A 10057-nucleotide genomic window follows, 5' to 3' on the forward strand; every position below is an offset into this window, starting at 1 on the left:
TTGATACCAAGCTAGGTGAGTTAGCTGACATCCTTAGGACCTTCCAGATGTACGCCACTTCCCATCAGCTTGACCAATGCACAGGGCTGGTGGTAGTACAGTAATGGCTGGAGGGCCATAGGTTGTCCATCTGCCTTAATAGAAAGAGGACCTAAGATGAGCTTGCCAGGGGGAAGTTCAACACACACAAACATTAAGCTCTGCACTTGGTAGGAAGAGTCAGAGGCACAAATCTGGCTGGCTGCAGCAACAGTGTAAGGGATCCAGGGGTTCCACATGATGCGCCAACATAAAAGGGCTAATTATGTTGCAGCACTAGGAAGACAGGCTCTCCAGATCACAAGGAGGGGCACTACAGCAGTGCATTTCCTGCACAGGCAATGCCTTGGGCCAAGATTTATTCTTAACATGCAACTAGACACATTTTGTGTAGTGTCGAAAAGAATTGTGCAGTGTGATATTTGTGCAGTTGGGCATAGAATAAGGAGCTAGATAGTTTCTAAAAAAGAAATAGATGAGAAAAGATGAAAAACAGAAAATGAAGATGAATACTGATTCTGTTCAAATTTTCCTAACCCTATGTTAATACTATATTATGGGACTAATTACTTGATTAATCAAAGGCATTTATTGATTCATATTGAACCCAACAGTCTGTTTGTATACAATTGTTACAAGTATAAAACAAACACAGAATATTACACAGTTGTGCCGTGGTGCCTCCTCTCACATGCTCAGCATGTGAAAATTTCTCTTTTAGATGTCAGATTGTCTCCATCTGGGACTGGGCGTTGTGAGGTGTTTCGCTTGAAAGCCTCTGGAAAAAACTCCCTTAAACCACATCATCTCTCTTGCTTTAGCCAGGTCTTTGGTTTTGGGCTCTCATTTTTTTTATTCGTAGGAGCACTGATGCCCAAGGATCCTATTCAATGAATGGTGTCGCATTGTGATATAGAGATTCATTTTCTGAATCAAGAGTTTGTTTCTGTTGATAGACTTGAAGGTGACACTTGTGCTGGTGAGACATTCAGCATCAGCACTAAGGCTTAGCTGCCAGAAGACGTGCTATTGAGTGTTCTGTATGTATCAAAGAAAATGGTCCAAATGGGTCAATGCCATCTTGCAAACATCACTGATGTTGTCAAGCTTGAAGTATCTCTCTACTCTCTAGTGAAATTTCTACCAGATCAAGATCTGCACCTAGCACCTTGTGAACAAAAGGGTTCATACTGAGCAATATATCAGCATCAGCTTCAAAACATTTACTCAAAAACTCAGCAAGAGAATCAATCACATCATTACAGACAGCACCAGTATCTTTCCTATCATGTACATACTAGTGGTGTTCCTTGCATCGGTTTGTGCACTTTCTCATCAGCAGAATTCCTTTCAGCAGCACGGCTCCATATGGCTATGCAATGGCTTCATCCTTGAAAGCACTGACCCACCCGCAAATCAAATGCTGTTCTTTCAATGCTCAGAACTTTGATTTTACTGATGGAGTCAGTTTCTCTATATCAAGGATGATGATCCCATCTCCATTTAGCTGTTTCTGGTACCTCTGGATCTCAGGCCTGATGTGTGGAGATATTACTCGGTTTAAATGAAATAGAAACAGTTTAGTACATAAGAACATAAGAAGAGCCTGCTGGATCAGGCCAGTGGCCCATCTAGTCCAGCATCCTGTTCTCACAGTGGCCAACCAGGTGCCTGGGGGAAGCCCGCAATCAGGACCCGAGTGCAAGAACACTCTCCCCTCCTGAGGCTTCCGGCAACTGGTTTTCAGAAGCATGCTGCCTCTGACTAGGGTGGCACAGCACAGCCATCACGGCTAGTAGCCATTGATAGCCCTGTCCTCCATGAATTTGTCTAATCTTCTTTTAAAGCCGTCCAAGCTGGTGGCCATTACTGCATCTTGTGGGAGCAAATTCCACAGTTTAACTATGCGCTGAGTAAAGAAGTACTTCCTTTTGTCTGTCCTGAATCTTCCAACATTCAGCTTCTTTGAATGTCCACAAGTTCTAGTATTATGAGAGAGGGAGAAGAACTTTTCTCTATCCACTTTCTCAATGCCATGCATAATTTTATACACTTCTATCATGTCTCCTCTGACCCGCCTTTTCTCTAAACTAAAAAGCCCCAAATGCTGCAACCTTTCCTCATAAGGGAGTCGCTCCATCCCCTTGATCATTCTGGTTGCCCTCTTCTGAACCTTTTCCAACTCTATAATATCCTTTTTGAGATGAGGCGACCAGAACTGTACACAGTATTCCAAATGCGGCCGCACCATAGATTTATACAACGGCATTATGATATCGGCTGTTTTATTTTCAATACCTTTCCTAATTATCGCTAGCATGGAATTTGCCTTTTTCACAGCTGCCGCACACTGGGTCGACATTTTCATCGTGCTGTCCACTACAGCCCCGAGGTCTCTCTCCTGGTCGGTCACCGCCAGTTCAGACCCCATGAGCGTATATGTGAAATTCAGATTTTTTGATCCAATATGCATAATTTTACACTTGTTTATATTGAATTGCATTTGCCATTTTTCTGCCCATTCACTCAGTTTGGAGAGATCTTTTTGGAGCTCTTCACAATCCCTTTTTGTTTTAACAACCCTGAACAATTTAGTGTTGTCAGCAAACTTGGCCACTTCACTGCTCACTCCTAATTCTAGGTCATTAATGAACAAGTTGAAAAGTAAAGGTCCCAATACCGATCCTTGAGGGACTCCACTTTCTACAGCCCTCCATTGGGAGAACTGTCTGTTTATTCCTACTCTCTGCTTTCTGCTTCTTAACCAATTCCTTATCCACAAGAGGACCTCTCCTCTTATTCCATGACTGCTAAGCTTCCTCAGAAGTCTTTGGTGAGGTACCTTGTTCTATTCTTTAGCAGAGTATATATTTCGCAAAAGCGGAATGAGAATTAACCAGCCCACCTTCCCCTCATACAGACTAGCTGAATAAAAGAACAACAGAGACAGTCTTCTTTGGTAAAAAGTATTAAGAATGTTTACTCACAACCTTTCATATGTTCAGAAAAACATAGGATCTAACTTGGACAGAAATGATAGGCAGTAGATTTAGTCCATGATTGGGATCATCTGGGAGAGAAGCCTATGGATGCTCCTCTTTCCTGTGGCTTAATGGAGAATTATGCTAATAAGAGAAGATTTCTTAAAGAAGAGGAAGAGAATAACACCTATAAATAGGAAGTTACATCACAGTAAACAAGCATAGAGATGCGTCCCCAAATTTAGTTATTTCCAGAAGAGATCTGTGTTTCAGAAATTCCATTCTGCTCAGGAGTATGGCTGACAGTCCTGTGCAAAATGCCTTGCTCATCCAGAAAACTGTGGTGCGATATAAACTCACTGCCATTGTCTGTAGAGCTTTTGGTTTTCTCTCAAACTTCGTACTGACCATCGAAATGTATTTCTTGAGCATCTCATGTGTTTCTTCTCCTTTAGTAGGTAGGTGACACAATACCTCAAAAAATCATCCACAAAAATTAGAACGTATCTATTCTTCCCAAGTGAGGGTACATTAAATGGTCCACAGAGGTAATTGTGTATGAGATCTAGCACCTTGGTGCTTCTCTTTTCAGTCCTTTGTGGAAATGAGGGCCTAACTCCCTTTTCTTCAATACAGTTTACGCACCTGTTTGTGCTATCATGGTACTCTTGGTTTACCTTGATACCTGTTGCAAGGTTTTTGTAGTTGCAGGATTGCCTTTGGATTGCGATGTCCCAGACGCTGGTGCCACAGATCTTGGCTGGTCTCATCCTTATGCACTATGGTTGCATTTGCTTGTTCAGCTGAAAGACTCAATTCATAAACACCATCATTTTCAAAAGCTTGTGCAAACAAAGTAGTATTTTGGGTTAGTGTACACTTTCCATTCTGGAAATGTATTGCGAATCCTTTCTTGTCTAATGTGGATACACTCAGCATGTTGCAACTCAACTCAGGAACAAAGAAAACATTGTTTGCTATGTTTACTAGTTTTATCAGGTAATTTGCATTTTAGAACAACGGCACCAGCTCCATGAATCTCCATGTGTTGGCCATTTGCAGTTTGGATTTCTCCTTGAGTATTTCTGTCTATGTTATCAAGGAAAGCATCAGTAAAAGTACAATGCTTGTGCAGCCACTGTCAATTATGCAGTTGCTTGATTTTGGCTTGTAGTTATTTGCAATTAGACCCTTATGCGTTAAAAGGAAATTGCTCCCTTTGGGTCCTGCTTTCTGAGGTCTTTTGTTATGATCAGGTAAAATATGCACTAATCTTAATTGTGCAAAAGCACTCCTGGCCACCGCAGAAACCTGGGACTCCAAATTTAAAGCTGAGTCCAGGAGCACACCCAAACTGTGAACCTGCGTCTTCAGGGGGAGTGTAACCCCTTTGTATACCCCCTTCCTGGGCATTCAGGTTTTCAAGGCACCAGAGAGATGAAGAAGGCAGACTGAGTCGCAGGTTTACTTAAAAGGAGACAAAGTGTTTATTGAGTAGCTTTCAACCCACAGGTATACCCAATACACAATGGGACAGGCTGCCAGGCTCTGCACGAACATGGACCAGGCTGAACACTGAACCAAGCAGCCCAGACCCCTTTTTATAGCATACATGTTTACCAGCTCAATAATGAGGTTACATAAGCATTAATTAATATGAAGCATTAAATCATTGCATCTATTCTATTAATAACAAGGCAACTTCAAACAAGCATTAATTACTAGGAAAGGCTACATAACAACAACTGATAAGCTGCATGCCCCTAATTGCCTAGCAGGGCATTAACTGCTCTAAAATCTATGTTATCTACTTCATGAGGCACCTTCCTAGCATCCCAGAATCACTCTTGGCACAGCATCACACGGAATGGTTGTAGGAACCCCAGATTAGACTCCAGGTGGCTCTGAGCTAATTTATGGACCGTTCCTTGAACCATCTTCCTCATGCTTAGATACTGAATGCTAAACTAGAGAACTAAGGCTGGGGGGGGGAATACAAGCCCCCCCTTGCCTACAGGCAGCTATTCTGCTAATATAGCTGCTGAACTTGCCCATGGGCCAATACACCCATCCAGCACAGGCTGAATCCCTATTCCCTGGTTTGCCTTTCGACTGACCAGGAGCACCTCTGTCTTGTCTGGATTAAGCTTCAATTTGTTCGCCCTCATCCAGTCCACCACTGATGTCAGACACCGGTTTAAAACCAAGACAGCTTCCTTGGAGTTAGGTGGAAAGGAGAAGTAGAGTTGGGTGTCATCAGCATACTGATGGCACCGAACCCCAAACCCCTGGACAACCTCTCCCAGCAGTTTCATGTAGATGTTAAATAGCACAGGGGACAAAACTGAGCCCTGAGGGACACCAACGGCCAAGGAGTCGAACAGGAATCCCCCAGCACCACTTTCTGGGTTCGTCCCTCCAGGAAGGAACAGAGCCACTGCAAAACAGTGCCCCCAAGTTCCATCCCAGCAAGGCGGCCCAGAAGGATACCATGGTCGATGGTATCGAAAGCCGCTTGAAAATACATTTTTTATTGCTGGACTGAGAAGTGTTTGGTTGCAAAAACAACTCAGAAAAACAGCAGCAAAAAAGCTTCTTTAAGCTAGTGTCTGATACAGAGGCTAAAAATACACAAAATAAAATCCCCCCAAAATCTGGTTTAATTCTCAGCTTATTCTGGGACCCATAACCTATTTGGTTTAAATGAAATGGAAACAGTATAGTAGTTCTATTTCTTAGCAAACTATATATTTCGCAAAAGCGGAATGAGAATTAACCAGCCCACCTTCCCCTCATACAGACTAGCTGAATAAATGAACAGAGACAGTCTTCTTTGGTAAAAAGTATTAAGAATGTTTACTCACAACCTTTCATATGTTCAGCAAACATAGGCTCTAGCTTGGAGAGAAAAGACAGAAGTAGGTAGTTGATTTAGTCCATGATTGGGATCATCTGGCAGAGAAGCCTGTAGAGGCTTCTCTCTCCTGTGGCTTAATGGAGAATTGTGCTAATAAGAGATCTCTTAACAAACAAGTGGAAATGAAGAAGGAAATGAACACCTATAAGTAGGAAGTCACATCACAGTAAACAAGCATAGAGGTGTCCCCAAATTCTGGCTAGAAGGGACATCTCCCTATTAAAGGCATGCAAGCTTGCTTATCCCAACAAATTGTGGTAGCCTATGGCTCTGACCAATAGATTCCATTCATTAATTCATTATCCCAACAAATATGTGCTCAGCTCTACAAGCTGCTGGAACATGTGCCCAACTTTACTGAGTTATTTGTTGACCTTCATGCAAGATTAGATCTGTGGACTCCATGCCAGCTCTTCAACAGAGGGACAGAACACTTTAATCATCACTCCTCATTTTGGATTGGAAGAAAGTCCACAAACCAGGCTTTTTGCCCATATTGATGGATACTCCATGTGCAATCTAGGAGGATGCAGGCAGGAAGATATGCCTAGCTACCACAGAGCCAACACTCTTGCTGCATGCACCTTCAACTGCATCCAGTACTTCCTTTGTACCATGACTGCAGATTTCTCTGGCACTTAGAAAGTACAGCTCATCACAGATTTGTAATGACTTTCATCATTACATAAATTTAGTCAGTTCTGACTTGGTCCAGTGCCATCACATGTCAGGGGCAGTGCCAATGTGTGTGTTTTTTTCTGGGTCTTCAGTCATGTGCCTGGGAGAAAGGACTCGGAGCCAAGTGGGGAGATTTGAGGGGCCCCCAATTAGTGTAGTGATGGGTAGAGGGAGATATGGCATTGCGAGGAGGACTTGCCAGGTAAGGGGAACGCGGCCCAGGCAGTTAATGGCTGTGCCTTGTTCCGGTCCTCCCCACACCCGCAGGTTTGTTGGTTGCCCTATCAGCCAGCTCTCAGGCCTCCGGATGCTGCTGCTAAATGCCAGATCGATGCATAATAAGATCTCCCTCATTCACAATTTAATTGTGGATGAGGCAGCCGATCTGGCATGTATAACCGAGACCTGGGTGGGTGAGCATGGGGGAGTCAGTCTCTCCCAGCTATGTCCACCAGGGTACCTGGTCCAGCATCAGGGTAGACCTGAGGGTCGGGGAGGGGGGTTGCTGTGGTCTATAGGAGCTCCATCTTCCTCTGCAGGCACCCTGTCCATGTGACTACTGGTCTGGAGTGTTTGCACCTTATGTTGGGTCAGCGGGACAGACTGGGGATTCTGTTGGTGTACCGCCCACCCCGCTGCCCAACAGACTCCCTAGCTGAGCTGATGGAGGTGGTCTCGGGTGTACTGTTGAGATCCCCCAGACTGTTGGTTCTGGGGGATGTCAACATCCATGCCGGGGCCACCTTATCCGGGGCGGCTCAGGATTTCATGGTCTCCATGACAACCATGGGACTGTCCCAATATGCCATTGGCCCAACACATGTAGCAGGGCATGCTCTAGATTTAGTTTTTGCATGTGGACATGGAGTTGGTGATCTGAATGTGGGGGGGCTTAAATCAGTCCCTCTGTCATGGACAGATCACTGCTTGCTGAAGTTTAGACTTACAGCGTCTTTTCCCCTCTGCAAAGGTGGGGGACCCGGGCGGTTGACATGATTGCTCCTGAGCACCCTCTCCTGTGTAGAGCTCGTACAGCTCCATGGTATACCCCAGAGCTGAGAGCAATGAAACAATATTGGAAATGGCTTGAGTGCAAATGGAGACGAACTCCTAATGGATGCAATTATACACTGGTAAGTGCCTATGGTAAGCTGTATTTAGGGGCAGTGAGGGCAGCAAAAAAATGATATTTTGCTGCCACTATCAAATCATCAAAGTTGTTAAAATAGGAGATCAGCTCTGGATCGCTTTGTTTGCTTTTCCAGCCAGCTATGTTCCAAGAAAGAAAATGCAGGGCAGCGGGAGGTACATGTCAGTTGGATTCTGAGATTCTATTTAAAACTCCCATGTCATCCTGAAAAACTGCGCCGCTTTTGCAACAATTGGATTTAACAATACTAGGAATCATTTCTTCTGTTGGAGTCGGACTTTGCCTAATGGGGGTTCCTGTATTAGTGGTACAAAGGTTTCCTCCAGCATCATTTAAAGGAGCGGGTGAAGCTATCGATGTCTCGTTACAGTCTGCAGCTCTGAGTCGTTGAATCAGAAGACGCAACTTAGTGACATGTGCCAATCTCTCCGACTCTGGGAGTTGGACATAAAGCTCCGTAAGTTGTACCTCCTCTGGTTCTAATTCCTGTAAAAGAGCAGGCATCAGTGGTGTCATGACTGTAGAGGAGTATTGCAAATTCGATGGATCAGGGTCCGGCTGGTCGGGGTTCTTGTAATTATTAGTCCTTGAAGATGCTTCAGATACAACCGTGCTAATAGACAGATTTTGCGTGTGAAGACTGGCTAACGGCATTGGAGCTACAGCGTTGGTATAATATCTTTGTACGGATATCCCCCTTCTATTTAGACCGTCCCTTGCTCTTAGAATTTGGTTAGCTACCTTACTGGAGTGACACGTCATAATCAAACGCCAGTCACGTGGATTGTTAGAAATATTAATCATTGATCTGATATAATTTGTCGCCACAGGGCGTGCATGGACTGATGAAAGCAGTTGTCCAAGAACGAAATGCTCGGAAATGAGGGGCGCCGCTCCCCGGCATTGTGTTTATAGGAAATGACCAATTTATTCGATTGCAATGTTAAGTTCCACCTCATTGGATGCCTTTCAATTGTCACAGTCCTGTGTTCTAAGTAGTTCCTCGGAGTGCGCACACTCTCTGCCATGTCCTCATCAGGAACAGAACTCTGAGAGTCTGAAAAAGACTCCGTAAGCGGCGAGGAGGATCCTCCCTGCTCAACCTGACAGCAGACTCCTGGAGGGTTCTTCTTCATTGGAACCTCCAACTGTCTAAACAAAGGCTCAAAGTTCATCTTTTTTGGTTTGTTGAGCTTACTGTTCTTGATATTTTTCGATTTCTTGGGTTGGTTAATGTTTGGGGCTATTGAAGATTTTTTCTTCCTCCTTCTGTCTCTGTTCTTATCCATGGCTGTAGTCTCGATGCGAGGCGGTTCAGAGCTGTGTGTAGAATTTTCTACTCCTATTTTTTCAGCTCTTGGAGTCGCTAACGCTTCCACCAGCGTGGTAAGTAATTTGTTTGTTTCTGAGATGTATGCCTTGATCAGTTTCATTTCCTCGAACAGAAGGAGGTGCCAGTCTTGATCAGAATCTGATAAAGAGGGTTCTTCCTTCTCCTTTTCGCTCTCAAGTAAGGTCATTGATTGTCTTTTAAGAGGGCAGTAAGAGTCAATGGTAAGGATTTCTGAAGGCAACTCATCGTTTGTTACACTCAAGGAAAAGTTTAAATTAATTTCTGAAGACAGCTCGTTTGTTACTCTCGAGGAGAAGTTTAAACCTGCGTCCTGCAGCTCCTCAGCAAGGCTTTTGGCAGCTGGGAAGATCGTGTGCAGTTTGGCAGAGAGAGGGTGTGCTACGTTCCATTCATTTCCCAGCTGTGTGTTCACAGAATTAATTAAAGGTTCTTGGGCCCTAGAAGGAGGTGGGTCATTAAGAACATAAGAAGAGCCTGCTGGATCAGGCCAGTGGCCCATCTAGTCCAGCATCCTGTTCTCACAGTGGCCAACCAGGTGCCCGGGGGAAGCCCACAAGCAGGACCCGAGTGCAACAACACTCTCCCCTCCTGAGGCTTCCGGCAACTGGTTTTCAGAAGCATGCTGCCTCTGACTAGGGTGGCACAGCACAGCCATCATGGCTAGTAGCCATTGATAGCCCTGTCCTCCATGAATTTGTCTAATCTTCTTTTAAAACCATCCAAGCTGGTGGCCATTACTGCATCTTGTGGGAGCAAATTCCATAGTTTAACTATGCGCTGAGTAAAGAAGTACTTCCTTTTGTCTGTCCTGAATCTTCCAACATTCAGCTTTTTTGAATGTCCACGAGTTCTAGTATTATGAGAGAGGGAGAAGAACTTTTCTGTATCCACTTTCTCAATGCCATGCATAATTTTATACACTTCTATCATGTCTCCTC

The sequence above is a fragment of the Rhineura floridana genome, chromosome 6 (genome assembly GCF_030035675.1).
Source record: "Rhineura floridana isolate rRhiFlo1 chromosome 6, rRhiFlo1.hap2, whole genome shotgun sequence".
NCBI classification, from domain to species: domain Eukaryota; kingdom Metazoa; phylum Chordata; class Lepidosauria; order Squamata; family Rhineuridae; genus Rhineura; species Rhineura floridana.